Source organism: Zonotrichia leucophrys, chromosome Z (genome assembly GCF_028769735.1).
Source record: "Zonotrichia leucophrys gambelii isolate GWCS_2022_RI chromosome Z, RI_Zleu_2.0, whole genome shotgun sequence".
NCBI lineage: Eukaryota > Metazoa > Chordata > Aves > Passeriformes > Passerellidae > Zonotrichia > Zonotrichia leucophrys.
In genome coordinates, this window is record NC_088200.1 from 8,304,894 (window position 1) to 8,323,317 (window position 18,424).

An 18,424-nucleotide genomic window follows, 5' to 3' on the forward strand; every position below is an offset into this window, starting at 1 on the left:
AAGGCTGACCTGTGGTCTTTGGTCTCATCCCTCCCTGGGGACCCCCAGCTGTGTCTCTTTAGCTTTGGGATGAAGGTGCTGCCTGTCTGTGCACAGCTGGGGCTCCCAAATGGGGTGTGCATCAGCTGCCAGGCCAACCCTGCTCTAGCCTGGAGAGGAGATGGCTCCTGCTGGCTTCAGTGACATCAGGATGAGCTGGCTGGGGACAATACAACAACATGTGTTTGCTGTCCAGCTGGCCCCACCAAAGGCAGGAGCAGAGACCTGGCTGTGGTACCTGCTTCCACCTCCCTGGTGCAGGGGGAGAGCAAACCCAGCCCAGCAAGGACAGTGGATGAATTGAGGTGAGGTGAGATGGCCAAGGAGGCTGGTGGTGGGGCTCGGCTGAGCACACAGGAGCTGGACCATGATGAAACCCCTCAAAGGGCAGTGTAGTCTCATGGATCCCCATTCCTTGGGAGTGGAGAGGGACCTCGGCTTCACATTTCTGTGGTTTCTTTGCTCATTATAGGAAAAATGAAGGGTGAAGACAGGTCCATGAATCATTACTGTTTGGTTTGGCTGCATCACAGCTCTGCGTTTAGGAATGGCTGATTCTTTTTCTTCTTGTGAGTTGTTCTCTCTTCCCCCACTCCTTCGGGTTTTGGGGTTGTTTTCTGGTTTTTGTCCCTTCAATTGTCCTGAATTATTGCAAGATGGTGAAACAGAAGATCTCTTCCTTTCCTTGCATTGGCTTCTCTTGCAGCAGATGTCAAACAAAAGAGTCCAGGTTTTGAATAACTCATCCCAAAAGGGGATATTTCACCCGTTCCATGATGAGACATTGCAGGAAGCCACTGGCGTGGCCTTCAGGATCATGAGAGCACTTTCCAGGGAAAAAAAAAAAAAAAAGCAAACTAAAAAAAGGAACAGGATTCCTCTATCTATTTCTTAATTATGTTTTTTTTTTTTTGGGTTCTTGCTGGAACATCTGTTCTGAATTTGTGCACAACATTAGTATCCCTAGATAGATTTGTTCATTCCTTTGCTGCTGGGACACTGGGGCTGCACAGGGAGAGGGTGCACACACCACCACACCCTTGTACCTCAGCAGCATGGGCTTGACACAGGACAAACACAGCAGCAGAGTGGCTGCTTCCATCTCATGCTCCACATGAGAACTGGGGCTGCTGCCCTCCCCTCCCACTGCTACACATCAGGGCTGGCTGTGCCATGTGCTTTGGGCATGCACGAGCTCAGTGCCCAGTTTATATCTCGTGGCAGGTACATGTGCCTCGGTGCCTGGTGAGGGTGTTTCCAGACCCACTTCCCTTCTGCTGTTCCAGGCTGAGGCTGGGAGGGGAGGCAGCATCCCTGTGTTTGCAGTGATGAGGGTCCTGGAAAGACAGGGTGCAATTTTCTCATTTGATTCTGTGCTGGGTTATAATCTTTCCTAATTCGTCACCTGTCATGACACAGGGGCGAGGAACGAGAGCTCCCTCTTACATATCACTGCTTGATTACATGGTGTCAGAAGAGGCTTTCACAAATTATTCCACATAGGTGGAACAGTCTGGAAGGGGACTTGGTAGTGAGGCATGCACAGGGGCTGCAGTCTTTGCAGCTCACCTGCAGTTGTGTTGAGGAAGTCAAGAGTGGACATCCTGATCTCTCAGGTAGATGGACATCCTCAGGAGCCAAAAATCGATTTTATGTTGAACTGGAAGGAAAAAAGCAAATCTCTCCCATAAATCTGAGTGTGGGTGTCATCCTGATGGCATTGTCCCTTGGCAGGGCCTGCTCCTGCACTGCCCTCCCAGGCTGGGTGGGGATTGTTATGGAGCATCCTGATGGAGATCAGGCTGGGGAGCTTCACCACCCACAGCTGTGCAGTGGGATTTTCCTGGGGATGGCAGCAGGAGGGCTAATCAGGGAGCAAACTGCCAGTGATATAATCAAATCAGGGAGAAGCTGCTGTGAGAATTGGAGGTGGCATTGCAAAGTGTGTGTGTGTGTGTGTGTGTGGGGCTGTTTGTAAAATGGCTCGTCATCACTGAGGGAAGGCAAGCAGGTGGCCAAGGAGTAACAGTGAGTCTGGCTAGCAGAGCCCAGCTCAAACATCTCAAACCTATGCTGAGCACAGGGATTGAGACATTTCTTCCAGTTTTTTCTACCTTAGTTTTCATAGGCTCATTAGGGAAGGCAGGTTTGTGTTCGTGTTCTACAGAGACAGTGAGGGAGCACAGATTTGCTGAATGACCATGTGGGTTGTTTCCACGTTGGAAAAAGTGGGACAATGTCACAAACTGAGAAAGGATTGTGAGGTACTGCCCTTGTGCCAAAACCAATTCTACTCCATTGTGTACTCATCACCAGTGCTCTTGTGATTGCATGAAGTGGCACTGATCTGGCTAAAACCCCTATTTTGGGTGGCGTGGGGCCTGCCAGGTTCATTTCGGATGGATCAGCTGCATGAACAGGCTCACTGTGTATGACTAGTGGAGCCAAGCAGGGGGGATGAAGGGTGCAGGAAAGGACTGTGTGGGAATAGCTCCAAAGTTTTGGTGGGCTGCAAAGCCAAAGCTGAAACCTGCTGCTGCTGCTGCTCTCTGTTGGGCCAGGAGCTCCCTCAGAGCTCTAAGAGAGAGCTGTTACCAGCAGCAGCACAAGTGTTAGAGAGTCTGAACTGCCCAACCTGCTATTACACTGTCCCCAGTGGCTCCAGCATCCGTTCTCATGTGGGCTTGGATTCCCCACTCCATATCCTGTGCTTGGGCTTTCCTGGCTGAGCTTGGGATGGAGGCTGGCTGTGGGACTGTTGTGAGAGCTGCTTGTGAGGGCCTGCAGTGAGCTGAGGAATGCTCAGAAAAGGTCTCTGGGACATGTGCTGGCCTTGTCCACCCCTGCTATGCCCAGGGCAGCTGCAGGACAGGTCCTGACATGGGGACTCCCAGGAGAAAGAAGTGGTCCAGGTAATGGTGAATGACAGCCTCCTGTGTCTGTCCAGGGGCTCGTACTGAGGAGGCGACTTCAGCTCAGTTTTGAGGGACAGGTGCCCAGCTCTAGCCCCAAAGGGTGTGTGGCCCTTTTCCTTTTGCCCCTGTGAAGTTTGTGAGTTGCTGTAGCCCTTTGCCACCACTGACTCTGGCCTAGAGACCTGGGATTGCCTAAAATCCAGCTGGCCTGGTCTCATAAAATCAGAGAATCAGAGAATGGTTTTAGTTGTCAAGGGACCTTGAAGATCATCTCATTCCAACCCCACCTGCCATGGGCAGGAACTCTTTCCACTGACCGTATTGCTCAGAGGATGTATAGTAGAAATGTATATAGTAGAAATATCATCCAACCTGGCCTTGAACTTTTCCAGGGATGGAGCATCCACAACTTCCCTGAGCAAGTTTTCAGTGCCTAACCAATTTCATGGTGAAGATTTTTTTCTTTTCCTAATATCTATTCTAAATCTACTCCCAACATCTCCTTGCACCATAACAGCTCTGGCTGAAGTGCTGGTGAAATGCTGCTGGCCAGGAGCACATGCCATGCCTTGTCTGGGGAATTGCAGGGCTGTGCTTGAGCTGATTGAAGATGCCCCAAGGAGATGCTTGAGCTGCTCTTCAAGCTGGCAGAAAGGGATATGTAATGATCCCTGATCCATGCTGGCCAGGGAGGCCACCTTCTGTGTTCTCAAGGACCAGGGAGAATCTGACAATGGGTGTTGTGGGAGAGCGTGCACAGACAGCACAACAGATCAGGAATAAATCAGCTATGGGCACTGCCTTACTCAGCTCCCTCTAGTCCAACTCTCCTGCAGCACAAATATTTTCCCTGTTTGCATCCCTGGATCCACTGTTTAATCTAGTTTCAAATGCCCCAGGCTTTCCTTGCAAAAAGCTTCTCCTCAGCCTCATAAATCTTCCTGTCAGGACGTTTTTTTTTCCTTGCTACAGACCTGAGAATTTCCCTTTCTTAATTTCATGCTGCTTATCCTCCCTTTCCCACGCCAAGCCCTCCCCTGGAAAGGCTCTGAAGCAGGACAGGAGCAGCATTTTTTTTCTCCCAGTCTGCTCTCTTAAGGGTTCTTTCTCACTTAGGACTTGTTCCTTTCCTCCTGTCTCGTTCTACCTGCTCCTAGGCTATGCCATGAGAGCCTTGGGCTGTGCTGGTAGTGCTGGGAGAGGCACAGGATAAACCTCAAGGGGAGGCTCTCTGAAGCCTCTGGTCCCATGGTCACCTCTCCTTAGCCTGCCCTCTTCCTAAAATCCCCCTCACTTCTCACCTCTGAGACTCAGGAATGACCAATTGCTCTATTTTTGCTGCTGTCCAGCTTAAACTTTCTTTGCTGCAGCTTCAGTCCCTCCCTGTATTGCTTTGCCCAGCACAGCCATGGAGTAGAGCTCATTGTTGTGACTTTGGTTGCAGCTTTTCCTCCACTGGAATCCTGCTCATCTCCTACTCACACCAGTGCTTGAGGTGACAAGAAACACTGGTTCTGAAGTCCTCTGTGCTCTCCTGGGAAAGGGTTTCAGGCTGCTGCCTTTGCTGGCCATGTACTGAAAACAGATGAGCCCAGAGAAGCACCTTGCAGGTTAATCTTGAGCCTCTAAATGTGGTCAGGTTGGGTTGCAGATGTTGATGCCAGAGTGTATTTATTAATTTCACAGTTTTGCTTATTTATCAGATCCTGTGATCATTAAATTGTGCATTACCATTTGGCATGTGGCAGGTTTTAATTCCTATGGCTGGTTTATGCCCTCTGCAGGTATTAGCCTAAATGCATTTCCTGACAAGTGATGGATGCTCCAAAAAGCTGTGGCAACATATTTATTGATCAGAGTTCTCCATAACCCCGGCTCACTAATGCAAGCTCTTGCAGCGCTAGGAACTATTGTCTCCTCAGACTGTTTCATTAACTCAGATGTGAGGCTTTGGTCTTTCACGCAGGATGGAGTAAATCTTGCTCAGTGTCAACTCTGACAGTGGCTCCAGCTCTCTAAGTAGGGTAGACCTGGCCTGTGCTCGGCAAGAAGACCTCTGAGGGACATTTAGGGACAGAGAAGCCCTTCAATGACTTTCCAGAGAGTGCAGAGGCAAACATGAACATCCCAGGTGTATTTGAGACTGGCAGATGCCTCTGCAGTTGCCTTTCTTGCAGATGTATCTGCGGTGCCTGTGTTCTGGGCTGTGCAGCAGAGGGGGGAGCACAGCAGTGGGTGCTGCTGCAGGCTCTCCCTGAAGCAGATGGAGTTGGTTTGGGAAGTGCCACCCCGAGGCTCCCTGCAGGGTCTGCACTGCAGAGCTGCCTGGGTGCTCCAGGGAATGGGATGTGTCTGTTTGTCAGAACTCAGCACATCCCTCCAGGTGTCCAGAGTTGCCAAGGACCCCGCCGGGGGGCTCAGAGACCCTGGCATACTGCCCAGAACACCTGTGGATTTGATTTTGACCCTTGGAGCAAGTTGCCAATTTTGTATGAGGACCTGAAAGTCACCCAGGTTTGAATAGTGTAATAATAAAATATTCACAGGGTGAAAATGTAAATTTTAGGATTTTTGGTATGGGGGTTATGGGGACAAGATGGAGGAGCTTGGGTGTGTCCAGCCTTTCTCCTTCTTCTTCTTGTTCTCCATTTTGTGCAGTGATGTTGGCACTTTGGGATTGGTTTAGAGTAGAGGTGCACTGTCTAACACAGGTGATAGGTATTGGGAAGTAAGTGTAAATATGTTATACGTAGTTTGTAGTATAAAAGGACAACACCACCTCGGGTTGGTCAGAGTGACTGTGGATGCCTTGCTGAGCAGATCTTGATTGGGCAGAAAGAAAATTTTATAGATAAGAATTAATAAACAAACTCAAGACCAAAAAGTGAAGAGTCCAGACTCATTCTTCAGCCGCGTAGGCTAAAGCAGAGACGTCCAGAGCATCTTGGGGCAGCAATTATCAACCAGCTACCTGAGATCTGCTGCTGCTGGCAGGGCTCTGCTTGGAAAAAACTAGTAGGAAAAGTTCTGCTGAGAAAGGTCTGTCAAGGGAAAAAGCTTCTGCTAACTCTTGAAGAGGTGGAGGACCAGAGAGGCATCTTGAGCTACCCCTTTTCATGGAGGTGTGTGTGGACTGTGACACACTCAAGGACCTAAGAGACTACCACAGGTGAGGAGTAGATAACAGTGTGGCCAAGCTGGCCAAAAATTGGTCGGGGAAAAAATTCAGCCCAAAGGTGAGTTATGGAGGCCTGAAGGAGTGACAGGCTCCTGTGGAGTGGAGACAGGGCTGCCTGCCCTTGCACATGGCATGAAATCCTTTCCCTCTCTGCAGCTGCAAAGCTTTGCTCCTGCCTGCTTTTCCCAAACCCACCCTGAATGAGTGTACCTTCTTCAAAAACAAAACCCAGAAGCCTTGAGAATTTCCCCATTCTTCTGAGAGAGAGCAGGGTAGACAAATGCAGGACATGCTGCCTTATTCAGCATCCCGGTGGAGCTAAGGCTCCATGCGGTGGAATGACCTTGCAAGATCAGGCCCAGAACTCTGCATTGTCATTTTTCCCTCCTTTTGAGAGCAGCAAGGTGGGATGGCATCAACTGGGAGATTATGGGAGCCCTGTGCCTTGCAGGGTGACATGGGGAGTTCAGGCTGTGATGATGGCTTTGCAGAGCCACACCTGGACATGGGCACTGGGGCAGAGAAAACAGAATGAAGCTGCCAAACCCATGGCTGGAGGGGGAAAAGGTGAGAGGACAGAAAGAGCTGGTGGGAGGGAGATGTGGGATCCTGTTGGCTCCTCAGCTGTGGGAAACTCCAGCTGACCCAAACCTGCTGGAGAGATGTCTGCTGGAGAAGCCGCTCTCTGCTCATGCTGGAGGGGAGTGACATCCCACATGCTGTAAATATTTATAGAAAACAATTCCTCACCTCTTCTCCTGCTGTTTGCACGGCCTGATCACCTGTGGTAAGAATAGGTGAGGCTGTAAGAACAGAGAGTTCCCCATGGATGTGACCCCTGTGGCCAGCACTGACCTCAGCTCTCTGCCAGTCCCACCCCCTGGGCATGGGTTATTTGTGTGCCCCATGTACACTGGCTCATCTCCTCTGACCTGTCTTGCACAAAGCCACTGGTCTGGGGCTGGAAACTGGAAATTAAGCCCCCAAGGAGGGCCTGAGGCCAGAAAAAAGACAAGCTGTGTACTCACACCTCACTCATGCCAACACTCACAGCTGCCTGGCATGAGCAGCTCTGGGTCTGAATTAACCTCGAAGGGGCAAATCCACCAACCAGCAAATTCAGTACTGAACTAGGGTTTCCCTGCAGTCCTATGCAATCCTCCCAAAATGCCAGCGGTGTCAGGGGATGCTCATCCAGGTTCCCACCACCTGGAGGGAAACGCTGTTTGGTTTCTGCATAAGCACCAGGTCCTTGGGCCTGTTAGCAGATGACCATTAGGTCTGGAAGCTCTCAGTTGTCCTCACAGCTGGATCACCAATGATAATGAATAGTGTTTTCAGGGGGCTGCAGCAGGGTATGAGCTGGAGCCAGGGCCCCTTGTCAAGGGGTGCAAAAGACCTTTGGGAAGAGCGGGTTCACCCTCCTGTCATTGCATGGGCAGCCAAATTCCTGGGGGAAAAGGGTAGGACAAGGATATTTTCACCTGGGGCAACACAGACATCAGGACTCATTCCATCTTCAACTTCCCACACTGGAGACTGGTGAAGAGAAACAGTTGCTTTCCAGAAAGAAACTGGGTCTTGCATTGATAGAGAGAGATTGCAGCCTTATGTGAGAAGAAGAAAGAAGCTAAACGAGGTGCTGATGCAGTGAGGATCTTTATTGTTAAGCACTCTTAATAATGCATAGAGTTGTACTCATCTTTCAGTAACTTTATTCCACTATTGTAAATCTCGTTTTAGTGATCCCATCATTTCAGCCTTAATTCCAGCTGGCATGGTGGAGCCATCTGCCAGCCAGGAGACATTCTTACCTTCCCCTCCTCGTACCAAACACTGGGGAATGCCCTGCTCCCACAAATGCAGCTCCGACATAGCTGGGGGCAGCATAGGAACCATCTGGAGCAGATGGACCTCCCAGACACCGCAGTGAGGAGAAGTGTCTGGCATCCAGTGGGAAACCAGAAATTGGGCTGGGAGAAGTCCTGGGGGGAATAGAAATACAGCTTGAGAGCAAAACTTGATGATGCTAAATCAGAGTGAGCAGTTAGAAATGCCATCCCTTTCACACAGGCTCTCCAAACAGCTGCGAAGGCTCTCTTATCAGAATAGGAAACCCCCCAACCAAATAAATTAAATATATTTTGGGTTGTAAATAACTAGAATGGGACAGAAGCCAGCAGTTTTCCTCATGCATCCTGCTAACACCTGTGTCCCTTTGCTGGTCCTGTGAGGCTGGAGACAAACTTTGGGAGCTGTTCTTGGGACTGGGCGGCAGCGCCCGAGCTGAGCTTTAATTAACAGAAAGTGGCTGCTGTTCTGCTCAGCGCAGCAATCTCAGACTTCAATTGCTGATTGAGGCAAGAGCCATTTCTCACCAGGTAGAGGAAATAAGGCTTGCATCAGAACATAAAAGATTGTTTTAATTAAACCTGGTATTTCTAAGCCTGTTGCTGGCTGCAGCCAAACGGGGGAGGCAGCTAGAGCCAGTCAGAAAATTCCCAGAAAAAAGGTACTTTTATTTTTTTTTTTTTCACTTTTTAGGCTGGAAATGGAGCATGATAGAAAAATAAAAGGCTTTTGTTTTTCTTTCAGAGTTTTATTTGCCTCTTGGTCATGCAGCCTGGGGTCATCACAGAATGGCATGTGTGGTGTCACAACGGAGGAAAGGACCTGTCCTGCATCCAGCTCTGGGGGCTGCATTTGGCCCCAGGACAGATTGCAGCCCAGACAGCCTGATGAGATCAAACCCCATCCCCAGCCAGCACTGTCTCTTTCTCTGCATCTTGGTTCTCCCCTCCTTTCCCCAGCTCACTTTAATATCCACAATGGCCTTTGCAGAAAGGTCAGTGTCCAGATAAATTTCTGCCTCAGCACTGTAAAAATCTTGGGGTGCTCTACACTTAAGTCTGAGGGCCTTTTTTATCCCAAGCAGTTGTGTGCCAAGCCTGTGGCTCTCCCCACTAGCAGCCAGGTGGAGTTTTGGGTGGTTTAGTCTTGCAACACAAGAGCAAAACCAAGCAGACACCAAGCCCCAAGCTCACCAAACACTCTGAGCAGGCTGTAGAAAGGATCCCAGCCTCAGCTCAGCTCTCTGCTGCATTTTATAATTCTGTGAGGATTTTGAAATCCTCAGATGGAGCAGCAAATCCCTCCAGCTGTTCCCATTCCCACTGTGCTCATCCAGCCCAGGAACATCTTACACTGATCACTGGGCATCTTTGAGCTGCAGCAATCTGCTCCCTGGGCAGAGGCAGCCATCCAGGCAAAAACACATTTTTGAGTGCATGTCACCTTTGGGGTTTTCCTGCTGAAGAAGGTAAAATTCAGAGCTCCCAAAAATCACGACTGCCCTGGAAATCAAACTAGATTTAGACTTGGGCTTCACAGGCAAGGGACAACCAGAGTCAGTGTGGCAGCACAAACCACCCAGATGGGACACATGGGGTGGACCATGCTTTTCTGTAGCCACAGGCCACCTCCCACCCATACATCCCTATGGAGGGTGAAGAATATCTCCAGGTGGGTTTAGAATCATAGAATATGTTGAGTTGGAAGGGACCCACAAGGAATCACTGAAATAGAACTCCTAGCATAGGACAACCCCAATAACCTCACCATGTGCCTGAGAGTCTTGTCCAGACACTTCTTGAGCTCTGTCAGACTTGGTGCTGTGACCCCTTCCCTGGGGAGCTGTTCCAGGGCCCAGCCACCCTCTGGGTCTGCTAAGATGTTGCTTAGCATCTGGGCATCATGTATGGATGCCTGCCCTTTTCCTGCATTTGTTTTGCCTTTTTTTTTTTGGACCAACCCAGTAGCTTGCTCTTCAGTAGTCCCAAGCTGGTTGTGACATGGTCTGGGTGAAGTGACCAGGGCACTGGGCTTTCTCTGGAAAAAAGGGACTCCTTCTGAGCGTTTTGGAGGTGCTCAGGGCCTCCAGCATCTCCCAGGCTTAGCCAGGGGAGAGGCTAAGCCACAGTGGTGGGAGTGTGGAATGCTAGCAGCACCATCAGACCATAGCGTCCAAAACGGAAACTTCCCAGCTTGCTCTGTGCAACTAGTTGATATTAAATCCTCAATTTCTTGCCTAAAATAAACACAATTGAGCAAACACATAAAAATATGTCTGTATTCACAGACAGAAATACACTTACACGCCACATATCTGGAGTTTCAAATGTTTCATTTGCCCAGAATGCTGCTTCAGCAAAACCAAAACTATTTGCAGAACAAAGTCAGTCACAAAAACCCAACTTTCCCAGCTCAGAAATTTCTGGGGGCAAAAGCAACAATGGCTATTAAAATGAAACTGCCTGCCAATGTATTTCCAAACCAGAGAGCTGCAGATGAATCCAAATGGTCCCATTTCAACACTGGAATAAATTTAGACAGACAAACAAGTAAATTGAGACTAGCATGAAACTACTGGAAGTTATCAAACCAATCTACTGTTCTTCCCTTCCTTCTTCCTTGGAATTATGAGCTTCTCAGTACCAGTAAGAAGGCAAAAGAGCTCAAATTTTTGTCTCAGCACAAGTCAGGAAATAGTCCTGAAATCTCAAATATTTCCATGGATTAGATTTTTCAAAAGTTTATTACTTATTTACAGTGTTTCATGGTGCTTCTGAAATACCTCCTGCTAATGGCTGAACTAAAATAACTTCACCTGATTGAGCAGAGGAGCCAAGATGTTTTGGTTGCGCATCAGGGATGTTTTTCAGCTCTCTGGGTCCTGTCAGGGAGGGGCTGCAGCCATCTGAATTAAACTGCATATGCAAATCTTAATTAATTAGCAATTAGGTATGGCAGCTTGTCAAACTGCAAAGCCTGGCACTGAAAGATGCACTCTGTGGCCACATCTTTTCCAAGTGTCAGCCCTTAAGCAGGGCAGCATTAAAGCTTCAGTGACAGGGATGTGTTGCTGAGCTGTGGGCTTTGGGAACATCCAGCTCGATTCCAAGGAGCACAAAATGGATGGAAATGTACTGGACTTGATGGAAATGTACTGGAGACGGTCTGCCCCAGATTGCTCTGTATAGACAGAGAAGAGGGAGTGTGGGGTTGTGGAATCTTTTCTCTCCTCACAGGTCAGCTGTGTTTGGGACTCTCCAGCCAGACATATCCTGGCTGGGGACACCAAGTGAATATCCCAGCTAGCAGAGGCAGAAGCCTTGCCTCCCTAGAGGTCTTATTAGCCTGTACCAGAGCCCACCTCTCATCTGTGCCACTGTCGGGATTACCTCAATCCACGCCAACAGATGAATTTCCTTAAAGCCAAATTTAATTTCGGCTGATCCTGGCTGGAGTCCATGGGTGTTCACGAGGCTGTGTGCACCAGGACAGGCTGTTGGGCAGCTGGGGCAGTGCAGCACACAGGGATCACAGAGCATGTTTCTCCCTGCAGCCTCTGCCCTGTGGGAGGGATCGCTCCCTGCACGGCTGCAGGCACTGCCCACACCCAGCTGCCCTGCAGCATCCATGGATCCACCATTTCCAGGTATGTGTAGGGGGTGCTGGGCAGAGAAGATGGGGCAGCAGCCAGCCAGGGGGGCCTGGGTACCCTGGGAGCACCAGGTTCTGCTGGAACTGCCCTCCCAGGGCTTTTCTCTCTGAGCTTGCAGCTCCTGCTGCTGCTGTTAGCCAGCCTGGCCACAATCAAATCATTTATTTCCCACACAGCCTGAAAAAGACCCACATTTCGAACCAATTTATTTTGGGGACCTTTACACATTTCCTAACAGATTTTCCAGCAGATTTCTGGTGCACGAAAGCCCACTGACCAATGCCATGGCTCCTCCTGTGGGCCCCTCAAGCTGCCCTTATGTTTCTCAACAGGAAAATGTGCTGGAAAAATACTGATCTACATTTCCCCACGAAAGTTTGAAGCACCACAGAGGGTTGGCAGGACAGCTTTGGGCCATATAACATGAATGGCTGCCCACATTCACCTGCACTTCAAGTCATCACCAACACATCAAGGAGCAATGGTGGGAGCCAGGCAGGGCACATTAGAGACCCCCATGGGGATGTTACTGTGCTGCTGTGATTTTAATATCATTAGGCAGGAGATAACCTATCTCCACAGATAAAAAAAGGAACCCAACATGAAAAATGCAGCCATTATCCAATAAGACACAGGTTCTTTGGGAAGCTCTGAGTGGAGGTAAATGCATTTGGGGCTGAAATTTCAGTTTGTTCCAGCTTCCTCCTGGGGCCAGATCTATGTGCAGAGAAAGGAAAAGATGTGTTTCTTTCAGAAGAGGTGTAAAGCTCTTTACATATCACCAGGTGCCTCAGGCAACATGCTGACCAGGTCCACTCGTTCTGTCTCATTTTGTTAGAGCTGTAATCATGTTAATGACAAACCTAACATTTCCAAATGACTCTGGGTCAACAGCTGAATTCTGATAATTTACTGCAAATAAGAGGATTCCAGAAGTTAGACTCCACTCTCAGGTGTCCTGGCACCCTCTCTGCTCAGCACAGCATCCTGGGGACATCTCCTGAAGAGATGGAGAGATTGTCCTTGCTGGAAATCATCTTCTCAGCCCTCTCCTGCACATTTCCTGTTACAGCTCTTTGCATCAAGCAGAAGTAATATTTGGCAATATTTGCAAAAATAAAGACAGCTTAATCCAGAGCCTCCAGGAGGAGGCAGAGGGGAGAGGATAAATATGTTTAGATACACAGAAAGGAGCTGCAGAGGGGACTGGAATAAGCAGAGATCAGCTCCACTGAGCACAGGCAAAACCAACTGCAGGCTCAGCAGGGAAGGTTTAGGTAAGACATTAGGGGGCATTTCCCAGTTAAATGGGTATCACGGCACAGGAATCAGGTGCCAGGAGGTCTCACCATCCCGTACCTTGCTGGGCAGTGCTGGCTCAGCTCAGGCAGGAGCGTGGGGCTGCCATGATCACTGTCAGCGTGGTGACCTCCACCAAACACAGAGGAGACAGCCCTGCCTCGGTATCCACGCCTCGGAGCAGGCAGGGAACAGCCGATGTTGTGTCTGCAGTGGCATCCTACAGGTCCTGCTAATCACACTGAAATAATCAAGCCCGGAGGAGGAAAGTCAAATGCATTAACTGCTAATTACAGGCGCTGCTAACCCCGCAGGCACTGCGTGCCCCCATCACCGGGCCCGGCACCAAGACAGGGAGCCTGACACTGTGAAGAGGAGGTGACAGCCCCGGGCAGGACCTGCTGGCCTCACCACTCCATCGCCAGCACCTCCCTTCTTCCTCACTCGAGGCAACTTGCAGCTTCCTGGGCACAAGCACAGCGCACTAATTAAAGGATGTGTTAATATTCCTGAAATAACCTGCTTGTTGACTCATTCCACGACCTTGGGCGACAATTTTTCTCCTCCTTGCAGGGAGGACAATGCTTGGCCAGAGGCCGGCGTGGGGCAGAGGGGAGGCTGAGAGCCAGAGCTGCAGTGCTCTGATCCAACATGGCACTGTGTGTCCATGCGGTGAAAATGCATGAAAAGCTTGAATCCTGCTGGCATTTCTCTTCTGCCTGCCCATTTCAGCTCTGCTTGTCTCCTCTCAGCACTCAGCAATGCAGCAGATGTGGAGAATCTTGAAATAACAGGACGGTCTTTAGCACAACTGGAAGCTCTAACAAGAGGAGATTAAATGCTGGAAATCAGACCTCTGAGTTGCACCAAACACTTCCTGAAATGCAGGGAGCCCTCCCTAAGAAGCAGCAAATCTCTGTCAATTTTCTTCCATGGTCTCAATCCTGCATCAGCACCAGGGCAGGTTTCCATTTCAAACCTAACCTTTCTCTCAGCTGAAGCCGGGCTAATCTGGCACTCAAAACTGAGGGCACAAAACCAGGAATAGCAAATTGTGCTTCAAAGCAGCAACTGTGCCCGGGTGTCTCCTTGCTGCAGCCAGACACCCACCTCCTGGGCAGCCTCTAATCCACAATCACCACACAGACCTCATTTCAACCAGCACGCCTCAAACTACCTATTTAATTGCCCAATATTCATCTCTTTATGAATCTATAATTACTATGATCTTATTTGTGTTTGCACTGAATAGATGCCCAGGCAGCATCAGGCTCGTTCTGCCACATTACTTGCCAGGTCTTTTACTGAGCTGTAGAAGCAGATCTCCCTTTCCAAGTGAATTTTATTCCTTGCATTAACTTGGCTTTACAGACAAGGCTTTAAACATGGAACAAATTAACTCATTAGCCTCAAATAATCCAATGACCAAAACAGGCCATGTTTCATGGACTGTTTTCCAGCCCATACTGTCCTGGCAGCAACTGCAATTGAGAGGGTGGGATATTTTCTCAGTGGCTGCCCTGGGGATCTCCCCATAGGTGCACCAACTCTACCACTCACAAAAAGCACCAGCAAATTTAGAGTAAAAGTTGGAACCACATTTCTCCAGCTAAAACTTTCTGACTGGAAAACTAAACATTTTCACCAGAAAGAGAACAACTGGAAGAAAAACACTGCAGTTCAGGCCAGGCAAAATGGGACTGCCTGCAGTGTGGTGATGGCTTACGAGAAAGCATTTCTGAGCCTCTCCTGCCACAGTTTGTGTGTGTAATGTGGGCTCTCTCCTGTCACCTGGGGGATGCATTTTATCCCCTCCTGCAGGTCCCATATCCCAGTGCTCTAGGAAAGCCTGGTGCCCGAGGCCATTTCCCAAGACTCTTCTAAGTCTCTTTTCAATGAAACACCACGGATACCCACATAATTTCTCCTCTTTTACATTCAGCTCCAAAGCAAGCTGGCTGGTAAGTGCAGGAACTCAGCCCGTGGGCAGCCAGCTCTCAGCCTGACCTCCAGCCAGGGCTCCATACCAATTGCTCTGCACAGGCTTTTATGGCTCTTTCAGCTGCACTCAGCTTTGATTGTGCCTGATCAAAATGCACATGGCCAGCGTTGATAATCACTGATGATCAGGAGCTTTTAGGAAGCAAATGACGGGGCCAGTGCTCGCTTGATGGATCAGGTCATTAGGAGCAGCTGTTTCCCTCCTTGACTTGCTTTTTGAAGGGAATTTTTGTTGTCATTTTTTCTCCTGCCCCTCTGGGAAACTGTGTGAAGGTATTTTGGGGGTCTCTGGCCATTGAACCTACTTGAAAACATGAAAGATTTGGTGGGTGTAAGGGGGGAGGTCAGCACAGCCCTGCTGTGTCCTGGCTGGCATGCACAGCAGTGGGTTTGGGCAGGTTTTTCTGCATCAATCAGCTGCTGATCCTGCCGGTGCTCAAATAGTTCTCCTGGCTGCAAATGGAGCATCTTTATCATCACAGAGCCCCTGGTGGGGGCAGAGGCACAGGTGTGGTGCAAAGGGATTTAGGGAGAGTTTCCAAGGCAGGGTTTGTGTTCCCAAGCTTTGCCTGCTTAGCTGGGTGGGCTGAAGGTGCGAAGGGTTCCTCTGTGCTGGCCCAGCTGTGAGCATCACCTGGGGATTTGGGGGTGAGGGGCTGCTTGGGGGGCAGTGAGGCAGCCCTATCCTGCTTGGTCAAAACCTGGTGGGACATTCTGTCAGATCAGGTTCCTTCCTCAGTGAGGAGCTGTGATTTTCCAGATGAGACTTCAGCCCCCGAGGACAGAGAAGTGGCTGTAACTACCACCCACCAATGCAAGGGTGCAAATATGGGGGGCACAAATACCCTCACGCCCTGTGGGAGCTGAGCTGCTGCTGCCAGAAATTCAGGAGTTGGTGACAAACTCCAGGATGTGTTCCAGCCCAAGTGATGCTTCCTTTCCCTGTCCTTCTTGGGACCTCAAACCAGCCCTCAGGGGCCTCTCCAGAGCATATTCCCACTGTACAGATGGAGACAGAGACCTGCTGCAGTAGCTGAAAGGGTTCAGAAAGGTTCAGTAAACTGGCCCCCAGATCCTGCTGGGCTGCAAGCCCCAGAGAGAAGCCCACAGAGAGAAGGAAGAGTGCAGCAGTACTTAGAGAAACCCATCAGAGATGGAGTGACAGCTCTCTCTCTATCTGCAGAGATTTGGCAGCCCTGGGCTACTGGAGCCAGGCTGAACTGCTTTATGCAGCCACAGTAGGTTTTTGTGCCATGGTAGGGCTGAATGCATCCTGGGAGAGCTCATCCTTGGATGTTGCACTGGTCTCTGGGGATGGATGTGCACACAAGGTTAATTGTAGGCACTGAGTATCTGCTCCCCTGAGGATACTCAGCTCAGCCCTCCTTGCTCTGGTGAGACATTGAGTGTTTAGGAATTAATTACGAACATGAGTTACAAAAAAAATATAATTCTGTTTAATAATAATAAAAAAGGGGGGGGGGAGGAAGAGAAAATTTGCCAGAGCCATATATTAAAAACAAATTATGTTCAGCAGGCAGGTGAGTCAAGGCCCGCCAGGCAATTGGGAAGGCAGCGTGCAGGTGGTAATTGAAAAGAGTGAGACGCAAGTGAGCAGCCAAAGCTCTGGCATAATAACTCCCAGCACACACAGAATCACAAAGTTAGCAACAGGCAACCCCTGGCTGGGGTGGGAGCTGCCCTGTGCTGAGTTCTGGGGACCCCTGGCACCCCCAGCACTGGGATGGGGTCTCTGTGCTTGGGAGCAGGGCAGGGATCTCCTGTGGTGATTCCTCATGGTGTTTCCTCACAGTGCTGCTCTCTTGGGCCTGATGAACCTCAGATCATCCCCAGGCATTTATTGGATCTGAGTTAGTGCCAGAGATCCCTTTACAGCTCAAATTATGGGTTATTGCAGAGCAGGAGCATTAAATACCTACTGCAGGAAGGATGCTGTTATCCCTTGTCAATCGTCTGCTTCTCCTTGTAGCTCTCTCCTCGGGAAAAGCCTTGGCATCCCATCCTTCTCCACTGCTCCTGATATTCCGGCTGGGTCCAGCCTTTGTCCTCAGGAAGCCCCCCATGGACACTTGGGAGCAGCTCTGGCCAAGGCTCTCCTGTGGCTTGTGTGCAAGCAGGTGTTTTTGGGCTTGTTTTGGGCTGTGTGTCTGGGAGGCACTCCTCCTGTGGGGTCAGGTATTTCCTTGCATTGTGAGCACATGAGGTGTGATGAGGGTCCCTCCCTTTCAGGGGGAGCAGACCATCTTGCCTGCTGCAGAGAGTTCCTCTCACTCACACCATAGTGGCTCCCTGTTCCTGGGGGAGAACTGGGGATACTGGGCAGCCTTTGGTCTCCTCCTCTTCACCACCTAATTGCCAGGAGTCTTGATGTCCTAGGGTGACATTATGATGCTTGCATCCCCATTCATGTGTTCTGCTTATGCTGGATATTATGTTCTGTGCCTTCAAGACTGGCTCTGAAGAGTGAAAGTTTTGTTTGGGTTTCTTATCAGCCACTCCCCCACGGCTGGCAGGACACACAGACATGCAGTACATGGTGCTGCTTTTGCTTTTTGCTTTGCTCTTGCTTCTGCTTGCTCTTGCTTCTGCTCATTAGCTGGTTTAGCTAAACAGTCTAAATTTCTTCCTGGATTGTTTCTCCTTTCTTTTTTTGGACCTACTCGAACCTGCTCCAGGCTGGGGCCTGGCAAACACGGAGAGTTTGCACCTTGTGGCCTAGCGGAGCCTACTCTGGGCAGCAGCTGCCCTAGTGCCGGAGGGACTGATAACAGAGCGACCATCCTCGGAGAGACTTTCTGAATCTGTCATCTTTTTCAGAGCACTGAAAGAGTGGTGTCATCGGGTATTGTTAATTTTGTGTGCTGGGGGGTGCTGTGCCTGTCAAATAAACAGGTTCTTTCCACTTCTCTCTGAGGAATCCTTCTGGAACCAGTTGGGGGGAGGGGCTGTGTGGGTTTGCTTTCTGGAGGGGCCCCCCTTTGGAGATTCTCTCCCAAATTTGCCCTAAACCAGGACAGTTGACAAAAAAGGAAGTGGTGGCAATGAAATGGAGACTGGGAGATCTTTCCATCCCACTGCTTTGCTTGGGTCCTGTCTACACATGTCAACCAGCACACAGTCAGGCCCTGAGGTTGCAGCAGTGAGAATCTGCAGAGCATCTGCATCTCAAGGAGTGCAGCAACTCCTCCACTTAATGGCCCAATTGTCATCCTAGCCCCTCTCACCAGGACTCTTGCCCTCAGGAGAGGTTATATATAACATCTGATGCTGCTGCTAATTCCTTCTCTAACCCCATTCCCTCCTCCTCCCTCACAGTTCGTTTGTTATCATGTCATGGCTTGGGCTCTGTTGCTTCGATTGCTTCACATCCAATGGGTCAACCAAGACCAGCACTCATTTTTGAGAGATGCTGTGTATGCAGAGACTATCCCTGCCCAGGGAGCTTATGGATAGCTCAGAAGCCACAGT